The sequence below is a fragment of the Cheilinus undulatus genome, linkage group 11 (genome assembly GCF_018320785.1).
Source record: "Cheilinus undulatus linkage group 11, ASM1832078v1, whole genome shotgun sequence".
In the NCBI taxonomy this organism is placed as follows: Eukaryota; Metazoa; Chordata; class Actinopteri; order Labriformes; family Labridae; genus Cheilinus; species Cheilinus undulatus.
In genome coordinates, this window is record NC_054875.1 from 29,938,719 (window position 1) to 29,949,379 (window position 10,661).

Here is a 10,661-nt window from a genome sequence, read left to right on the forward strand (position 1 = left end):
TGCTCTCTCTCTATCTCCCTCTGAGTGCACTCTCTTTCTCTCTCCCCCAGCTTGCTTGCTCCCCTCCCTTTCTGTCTCTCCCCTTCACTCGCGCGCACACACCTTCTCTCCGTCTCACCCATACAACTTCAGTCTCTTAGTTTGCTCTGTGACACACGCTGACACTTGATAACTTTTTCTCTCTCCCCCCCCCCCCACCCCACCCCACCTAATATGCTCTGCCTGTCTCTCTCTTGCTAGCTCGCCCTCTCCGGGAGTGTATAATTAGACAGAGCTCAGTGGTAATACAGTCAGGCTCATTGTGGGAGCCTTAGCATTGCTGCTCATGTTTGGCTGATAGCCCAGCGGCTTCACTCATTAACCTCCCTCGAGCTGCAGAATGGACCGGCCCACTGCTCGCGCTATTTGCTGCAACAACTCAGCCTCTTAGCCCCGGCAGCCAATCGCAGTCCACGGGGGATGATGGGAAAGGTGCGCTCGCAGGGCAGGGTTGGGGCACACATTAGTGTAGGTGAGAGGGCTAATCATAATCACTGAGTATTGACATGCTAAGGCAGGTGAAGTGTAATTTCAGCTGGTTAAATCTGACACATTGAGCGTTTCATCACAGTCATAAGTTCTCTTTTAGCTTAATCACTTGGTCATGATCTGCGTGCAGTGGCATCATGTGCTTTTCTTTCAAGCATGAAACCACAAAAGACCACTCACACATCTTATTGTGAAAGCGCAGTGAGGTATGGCAATGTCCTGTGTAATGTGGCAATAAGTCATATGCTCTCTTTACTGTATGGCGTACCCTAGTTCCCACCACATATGACCTGGTATAAACTTTCAAGAGAGGCTTCCTTTATCTTGCTGCGACAACTGTGGATGATAAACACTTTCTGGGAAATGAAAGTAGAGAGAAAACAACCATGACTACATTCTGGCCATTCAAAGTTTTCTGTTTTCACATTTGTATCATATGCAACCTTGACTGAACTTAACTGCACACACATCACAAAAACTCAAATCTTTCCAAGTGTAATTGTCTAATTCCTGTTAACAATATCTCATTATACTTAATGTAAGCCCTATTCGCCTGTCAAGTCAGGATAAACATCTTATTTCAAGAAAAAGAAGCAACAAACAAGAACTTGTCTGCATGTAATGAGTTAAAATTGCTTCCAATACAGCATTTTTTTTTCTTTTTTTGGGGGGGGGTTACGTCAATCAACAAATCTTAATTTTTCAAGTTTTCTCTTGATGGAAATACCTTAAGTTGTTAGCCTATTTTTTTCAAAACTGATCTGCAAAAATTTGCAGAGTACGCTACATTGGAAAAAAAAAACGAATCCCACCAAATCATTTTAAAGTAGGGCTGTCATTTTTGTCACATTTACTATCACATTTTCCAAACTCAATTAATCAGCATTTCTATAGTTAATTCCACTATTTGCATTTGAAACTGGTTTTGATTCATTTTGGACTTTTTGGATGGTTCCAAAGGGATATTTCAGTATTTTTGAAGTTGAGTCATGTGAGGTATGTAGCAGTAGAAATGGTAGCCTCCAGTGATTTCAGTGAGCATTGCTCCTTTAAGAAGGACTCGCTGGCTGTACTGGCCAGGAAGCTAGACTAAACAGTGTAACAGATGGGTACAGTTTCTCCATGGAATTAAGTGAGTTTTTGGTAAAGGTGGGCCACAAAACAATGTTGGCTCAAATGTACACACTATCAAAAATCTTTGAAGCATTTCATATCATTCCCAGGAGGCCTCTGTGTTTTTGCCACTATTTTGCAGTGCAAGAGCATGTAACCAGTAGCCAAAGCCTGCACTGCAAAATAGTGACAAGAGACTTTCTGAGTTAAGTAAATGGCTTAGAAGTTTTCAAAAGTGTGTGCGTTTGAGCCAAGTAGCAACCTCTGGTCCTGAAGAATGAAGCCAATGCCGAGGTGCAAAAAATTGCAATACTACGAGTGTCCACTTTAGGCTGACAGGAAGTTGAGTTAGTGGGCGGGCTGTTGGGTTGATCCAAAGTTCAGTTGAGACAGCAATTTCAATATGGAAGCCTCCATGAATTGGCTTCAAAAGCCAGGTAAGAGAAAAAACAATAGGAGCAGTGTTATTTCACCAGCAGCTGAGGCCTGCTGTCTATTCTTGACGTCAAACAAAAGTTGACAGTAAATTTCTTTTTCTGTGCCCTCAAACTGCCTCAAACAAGGCTGCTCTCTCTGGGACACACTCCACCAGTTGTTGCTGGCAGCGCAGGGAATAGAGCAGTGGCCTCAAGTGCCACTGCATGGCGTGGTCATGGCTGTCTGGTCGCTGCAGTGTGGGTTTGCTTTTTTGTGCTGGCAGCGCTCAGGACCTCAATTCCAGAGCGCTTCTCGACATCGCTTATTGATGCTCCATTACAAGGAATGAATTCTGCTTTCCTCGGTAGAATCTGAGGTTCAAAAAAAGCTCTATGTGCTTAATATTTCTGTATTTAAAGGAAACGTCAGTCAGAAGACTTGCAGACAATGTAAAGTAATTCTGTCCTGACACAGGCAGCAGCTGCAGAGCTGAAAACTACTCTTGAAAAAAGACAAGTCAGATCGGTTTCACTATTGTCAGCAATTCCAACCCCTTCTTGATTTTGATTGGCAGGTGAGGGAGCAGTGACATTGAAGAGAGCAGTTCTGTTCAAAAATTTAATAGTTTTTCATTGAGAGCACTTTAAGACAAAAACAATTAAAAATAAGCACTTTTTAGCCCCAGTGCTAAAAAAGCTGGCTATGGACACAGGCCCTAATGAGGGTGATCATTTTTGATACATGTGGGACGGCACTTGTGTGTTTTGAGCTTTAAATTAAGGGCAATTACTTCCTATTTGGATAAGGACCTGTTTTGTTTTAAAAGAAAATAAGGAACTTTGGTAGATTAAAGATAATCAGTGTGTCTCAAACTGCACACTTCTTTTAGTAAACTGTAATACAGTACATTTACATGCAATCCAGAACACTTAATCACAGCGCACACTGCCTCTGTTTCCTTATCTTTTTTTCTGAATAGCAAGTTTTAAACAGAAATTGGCTGATTATAATCCAAAATTGAAAGCTGTTTTCCCTCATAATTTCATCTATGTAACTTTTATTTTAACATTATTCCCTGCAGTTGCTATCAACACAATAGCTAGCTAGCTAGTTAATGCGAACATTAGCTAGTGTGCTAGCTTGCTAATCGTACAACATCCACTACTCCATCAATATGGTGTTCATTGAGATTGCAAAGTGCCCATCATTCCACACTCCAACCTTGGACGTTTTTGATCGTACCGGTAGTACTCTGCATTTGAGTATACTTCTTAATTTGAACAGAATGTGCACCTATGTGCACAAAATGTTTAGTATTAAAAACAGGTCAGGTACGGGAGCATATGCCAGTTGGCTTTAGCCTTGGTCCTGTACTGCTCTGGCCTCCTGATGGCCATCCTCAGGCCTTAGCTGGACCCATGCCCTATCTCTCTAGGAATCCTCCCAGCTGCCCCCTCCACAACAAATGTCGTCGCCCCTGGCATCTGGACCAGCCTACTGGGCACCCAGTATGTAGGCTAAGGCTCAGGAAAGCGTGCCAGGTGCTCGTAAAAGCTTAGCTGCCGTTCCCGTATCAGGCAGTTGACCCTTCCCATCCGCGCCCTCCTGAGCATGTCAGAATACAACTAAAACATATTTTGGAACTCAATCATTTTGCAATTTATGCATTAATGCTGACAGCCCTATCTTAAAAGCCATGCTAACAGTCACTTTAACAGTTATTAGGATTCCCTCTTTTCCCCTCAGGTTTGCCTATTATGTTTGTTGTATTTTTAACCTTCTTTTGATTGTAACTGGTGTGCTGTCTCAGCCAGGTCTCCCTGAAAAATATTATGCAAATCTCATAGTGTGATTAAATGAAGGTTAAAAGGATTTTGAAAAAACTAAGCGTTATCTCAAGAGCAAGTACCCGGAGTTAATCCACCACAGCAAGACACTTGACAACATTAAGCAAGGTTACAGTAGAGGGATTTCATTTTATGCACATTTTCAATTTGCTCACAAAAAAAATGACTAGAATTGCTTCGACAACTCAAAGAATCTGAAAAAATATGCTTAGAGGAGGTGGACGAGTCAGTATATTGTTAAAAGAAAAATGGTGTCTCTGGATTAATAAATTTAAGTAAGTATCCAAGGCTGTTGCTAGAACTCTCTAAGAGTACAAAAGTTTAAAATCCTGCCTTTTTTTGTTTATTTCTATTTATGCTTTTAAGATAGACTTTGGACCATAATGCAATGTGATGTAATGTTTTATAAAATATTTCCTTGGTAGAACCACCTACTGATGAACTGGTTGACTGCTAATACTGGCTTGATAGTAGTGGATGGAAACACATAGATTTCCTTTTTTTGACGCATTTTTAAAAAATGTCATTACATTTTATAAAACATTTGGACAGAAATACAATTAGTGGCAAGAAAAACCTCCTTGAATGAGCATAAAACTTGGTCAGAACCAGGCTCAACAAGTTCATTTTGTTTGCTTTATAAGCAGCCATTTTAACGCATTAAAAACATTTTAGACTTAATTTTTCCCTTTTCTTGAAATATGATGTTCATCAGTTTAAATTAGCTCTTTACGTGTTATGACACATTTTTGACTATGAATGATGCGCTTGGTCAAGTTTGAGTTTTCGCGCTGTACAACTAACCCTGTAATGATCGGCCTCACTGACAAATCTTTACTTAGATGTCTTAAATGTGAGTAAGGACTTCCACTCTCTTGTTATGGCTTTGTCATCATGGCTCAAACATTTGACTCAGGTCCAGAGCTGTGAGTGTCAGGACAGGTCAAGCCAGATCACATGAGCAGCTTACATGACAGTGATCTCTTTGAAGCACAATGTCAAAGGGAATTGGATTTCAAGTGAGATCTTTATTTACTCAGATCCCAGTCATCCATGCTAGATTAAGAAATTATCAGTTGTTATTGTTAAAATTGGGATCATCTCATCATCTAACATGTGACCAGTAAACTGTGATTTGTGGGCATGGGAAAAATAAGTAAATTAAAAAAAATAACTTATTATAAGTATAAAATAAATGACTTTTCAATGAGGAACTGAATTTACACTGCATATACAATTTATCTATTTAATTTTTTTTGCATTAAAATATCAAATTATGGCTACATTGTGTACATGGAAATAAATCAATACAACTAATTAGCATGAGGTTACGCCCTATATGAGAGCTGAAACTGCTTCAAAAACTATTTCCTCTACGGTTTATTCCTCCCACTCATCCCCCCAAAAAGACATGGCCTTGTGCAGTGGGACAGTGTATCAGCCATAAATGTTCTGTTATAATATACAAAGCTTTGCTCTACAGTTGAAGTCTAAAGGTCTGAAGGTTTCAGCTCAGAATGGGCCTCTAATGAAAATTCTGAAAAGGCCCTTTAAGGTCAATCAAGCTCCAGAAAAGATGGTTTCATATCACTTCTCCTATTCTCATCATGTGACTAACTGTCAGTGCTTTCACAGTCATTGAGTTCAGCATGTCAGAGCCATGATTACATCTATGGTTAAGACCCTTATAGATCATATTCTCTTTTAAAGGTCTATTAATAACCTAGCTATTGTAAGACGTACATTCAGCCATGATATTTTGAGTCATCAAACATAAAGGGGCAGTGAGGTCCTCAGCAGACATGAATCCATTAAAAATAATAACTATAGTAACTTGAATTTATTATATAGCACCTTCCAAGGGACCAGTCTATAAAGTCCGTAAACAGCGATATAAAGGATTTTTTTTTTTTTTTTTTTTTTTTTTTTTTTTACAGGTCCAAATATGTAACATTGCAAATATCTCCCGTTGATTCCCTACTCCATTAGCTGTGGTAACGTATCGTTGTTTTCTCAAGATCTCAACATATTTCTTTAGGACCTGCTGAGTGGCAGGTCATTTTTCTTCAACAGTGATTCTGTTGAAGCAAAAAATTAAAACAAGCTGGGATAAAATAATCTGCTAAAATGGGAAAACCAGGTTAATTCACTGTGAGATTGTGAAAAAGGACGTCAAGTTCTTGAAACAAAAAACACCTGGAAATGACTTGGTATCAGGATAAGTAGGTAAATTAAATCTATGGATGCATATACTTGGGGATTTAATGTCAACATACACTAAATAACTCTTTTGGGTAACACTCTAATTTAATGGACCCTAATAACCTAGTAATTTTATAATAACAATCAGTAGTACCATACAAATTGTGTGTTTTTACTATTACTCTGGCTGTAGCCCTTCCAGAAGTGATGGAGTACACAAGAAAAATATCCAGTAATTGTTGTATTATTGCTATTTTGTATTATCTTTTGTTTACTATTGTTGGCACATTTTCTTACTTACTTTTGTTATATATTGCCAATTACTTTTCCTTCTCCTTTTAAGCTGTTGTAATAACCAAATTTCCCCCAATGGGGGAATCAATAAAGCTTTATCTTGTCATATCTTAATTTCCTCAAAAATAGGTGGATGCTACCTAGTAATAAGTTGGGATATTACCAAGTAATAACTCTAAACTATATCAATATAAAATAAGTATTTACCTAGTAACGATGTGTTAATTATCATGGAGTTCTCTGGTAATTAGATGGTGTTTCACCCTAACCCTTACCCTCTAACCCTAATAGACCTAACCTCATACATATGGTCAGTTGGCCTCACACCTAAATCTAACCTTAGACCTGGATCATCTCAAATACATCCCCTGCCCAACTGCCTTACCCAAAACCTTACTATTTGGGCTTCATGCCTAAACCTAACCTTTGATGTATGGTAGCTGGCCTTCACACCTAACCCTCACCCTTGGAGGTCTTATCTAGACCTCAATCATTATTATGTCAATGATTGTGCAAAACTTAAATTGCACTGCTACTGACAACATTCAAAACTCAAACTACAATGGTCCCAGAACGCCAACTATCCTCTAAACCCCTCCTCCAAAACAACCTACAATAACACCTACAACACAAATCTTCCAATTGGATAACGGGACTTACTCTGTAGATAGGTGGAATTTTACCCTAACCCTAACCCTTAACCCTCTAACCCTCATAATATTGTGGTAATTAGGTAGTATTTCACCCTAACCCTCACCCTTAACCATAATGGGTGAGGGGGCACGAAAATACTTTCATCTACCAAAGGGGGGCCTGGCAGTAAACGTTTAGGAACCACTGGGTTAGGGGGTTGGGGTTAGGATTAGGGTAAAGTACCACCTAATTACCAGAGAACTGCACAATATTACAATGAATTATTCAATGATTAGTACATCATTATGGTGAATTAAGGTGATAGTTAGACATATTGCTGTAAATTACTCAGTAATTAGCCTACTAAAATAAAGTGATACCACTTTTTTTAGGTGTATGTTTGTTTAAAAGACTAATTTTCGTTCTGTCAGCTGAAATTTTTCACTTAACATTTAAATAATGAATAACCGCTATTTTAACAAAGGTCATCGCTGACATCATGCCGAGCGAGCGTTATCTGTTGAAAGTTTCTGTTTGACTGGAACTCAGGAGTGGGAGGGAGATTAAGTTCAAACAACCAGAAAGAGTGGGAGGGTGTGACTACAGCACTTATCGAGAGATCACATGGCATTTGTGTGAGTGTATGAGTTCATGTGCGTGCATGTATCTTTTGCCCTTGTGATCATCAGGCACTGCACAGGCCAAATGTCTTGGTATCATTTCCTCCCTCCTTCTCTCTCTCCCAGTCTCACTTCTGTATTCTCAATACAAAATCCTATAAACATCGGTAATAATAGTACCAGGAAATAAACACTGCCCTGTTTGCTGAGAGAATATTATTATAATAATAACAAAAAATGTGAGTGACATATCACCAGAATTGTACACTTAAATTTTTTTGTCATTTGAGTCATTAATGATACTGCTGACTCAGCGAGGTGGAAATGACAAATCCTTTCTCATATTTCAAGAATGAATTCAAACTGTGATGATTAAAGCAACACAGAATAACAAGCAGGAAGTAAATCTGGCAGTGGTCAACGTAAGAAATAAATAAAAACACCTAAATTCTAAGCATTAATCAAATTGAAAAAAATCAATGTACAACATCGTTTTAGATAGTCAAAGCTTTATCAAAGCAGGTGTCAACAGCATGATGTGACATCTAAAAACTATACTTTAGTGTAAATTAAACTAAGAAATATTTGTGATGAATGTTGTTCTTCAGATATGGCCATGATGCTTCTTTTCAATTGCATTATTAATTTTGACCGCTATATTTTTAATTTTAGTCCTTCTTTAAAGTTTTCTGGGGGCTTTTTTGCCTTTATTTTAATAGGATAGCTGAAGAGAGACAGGAAATATAGGAAGAGAGAGTGGAGGGAAGACATTCACCTAACACTGACAAGACTGGGAATTGATACAGCGACCAGTGTGTTGAGGACTATAGCCTCTGTGTATGGGCGCCTGTTCTACCAGCTGAGCTAAACCGTCACCTAATCCTCTCAGTCTTATGCTGCGTTACTTTACTAGTCGTAACTTGTATTCCGACTATTTTTCCGACTTTGGACCCAGAAGTGGCAGATGGAATGTCTCTGGAGGTCATATTTACAACTTGTGAACTCGTTCTTTCACAGATCACCCCAACCTTGACGACACAACATGGCGGCACAGAGCATTAAACGTAGTAAAAGCTTTGATTTTGGTCTGTTTTTAGAACCTTTTGCTGTTTCTCAGTGCATTTTTAGAAATTGTAGACACATCGCTACCCTGCAATTGCCTGTAGTGTGTCACAGTAGTCTTGTAATGCCTGAAGTACTGCGCAATGTGTTGTTTTAACAGCTCATCGGCTAGTGACTGGTCAATGCTGCTAAAAACATTAACTGGCTAACGCAAGAGCAGCTTTACTGGGGGCATCCATGTTTTTTCAACTTGGTGGTTGTGCCCAAAGGAATGCAAATAGTTGGGGAAACCGGGTTTTCAGATGGACGGGGTTATCACAGTTATGACCTACGACTTTTAGACAGCAAAAGGAACGCAGGGTTAGTCTTAAAGGTGTGGTGTGTAAAACGGGAATAATATCGACATCTAACAGTAAGACTCTAGATTGCTATGCCCACATCTAGTTGTTACTGTGGCGACCATTGGAATTTAAAAAATAGGTTTCTGTTTTTGTCCCTTCTGTGTTGCTGTAGAAAAAAGAAAGAAGCAAAAATCAAAGATGGCGGAGTCCACGGAGACCATCTCCATGTATAAACAAAAGACTTATTCTTAGTGAGTAAAAATAAGACAATCTTACACAATAAGGTGATTAAACACTAACTTAGATAGACCTATTTATATATAAATTTATATGATGCTTCATGTTAACTGGATTTTACATTGAATGCTAAATATTACACACTGCACCTTTAAGAGTAAAACATTCATTAGTTTTAGTCACATTTACTCACTTCTACCCTTTATAGTTTAAGTCTAGTTTTAGTCGACCAAAACTCAAAAACAGTTCAGTCTAGTTTTAGTCTGTAGAAAGGGATTGCATTTTTGTCTTTACTTTTAGTAAAAACATTTTTGTCTTTGCCTGAATGTGGAACTAAAATTATACTAATGTGTTCTATGCACCCTGCCACACCTGGGATCCCTGCTTTCTCGCTGACAGGCAGAAGAGCCACCGATACGTTGTGTTTTGATGGATTTACCCACAGTGCGGGAATATCATGGATTTTGATTGTCTGGTGGTCATAGAGACAGCCAGTGGTCTCATTTTAGTCTCTTTGACTATGCTTAGGTAATCATAGTCTCATCTTTCTCATGGGGAAAAAGGTAGTCAACCAACATTTTTAGTCAAAATAAATGCTGTTCAGTTGTCACGTAATGTAGTCCTGTATTTATGTATTCAAAAAAGAGTTTAGCTCAGAAGAGCAGGCACCTTTTTTCACCTTCATACTTTAAAGTTTGAGGTGCGTTCTATGGATTGAGGTTTTAGGTTGAACTACAGCTAATTCATCTTTCTACACAGCAAAATAATTTGTTTTCTATTTATTTTAAGCACTTTGTCATTATCACGTCAGGTAACCACCATACAAACCTGCTGTTGAATTATGGGACGTGATTTTGATAACAGGTCAGTTCTAGTACAGGGGAAACTAGAGGTTTTATATGGCAAAAAGTTGCATGCATATTGGCACCTACATCTGTATTAGCTAGCAGGAGATTGTTTTGAGCAACATTTTCACACCACAACTCATATGGTTTCATTCTTCTCATCATCATCAAGAAAAAATGAGCGTCATCCTATAAAAATCATTGACTTTTCCTTAAAACTGAATCTAGATTTCAGTGTAGCACCAAAAAACAGATTGTTTTTTCTTTATTGTGCTCTTGCTGGTCTCTTATCTATCTGCCACAGGTGAGATTAAATCTCTGAGCTGCAATGGATGCTATGTAATGTCACGTTAGTGAACATCAGCTTTAGACAGGCAGCAGAAAATGCTGGAGGAAGCAAGAGTGATGTCACCTGTTTGGTTACAGGGTAACATCATGCCATAATTAAAAAAAAGATGAAAAAGATGTCTCAAACTGACTTTAGATCTGCCTAGAAACAGACAAAGAGCAGGAGCCCTTATC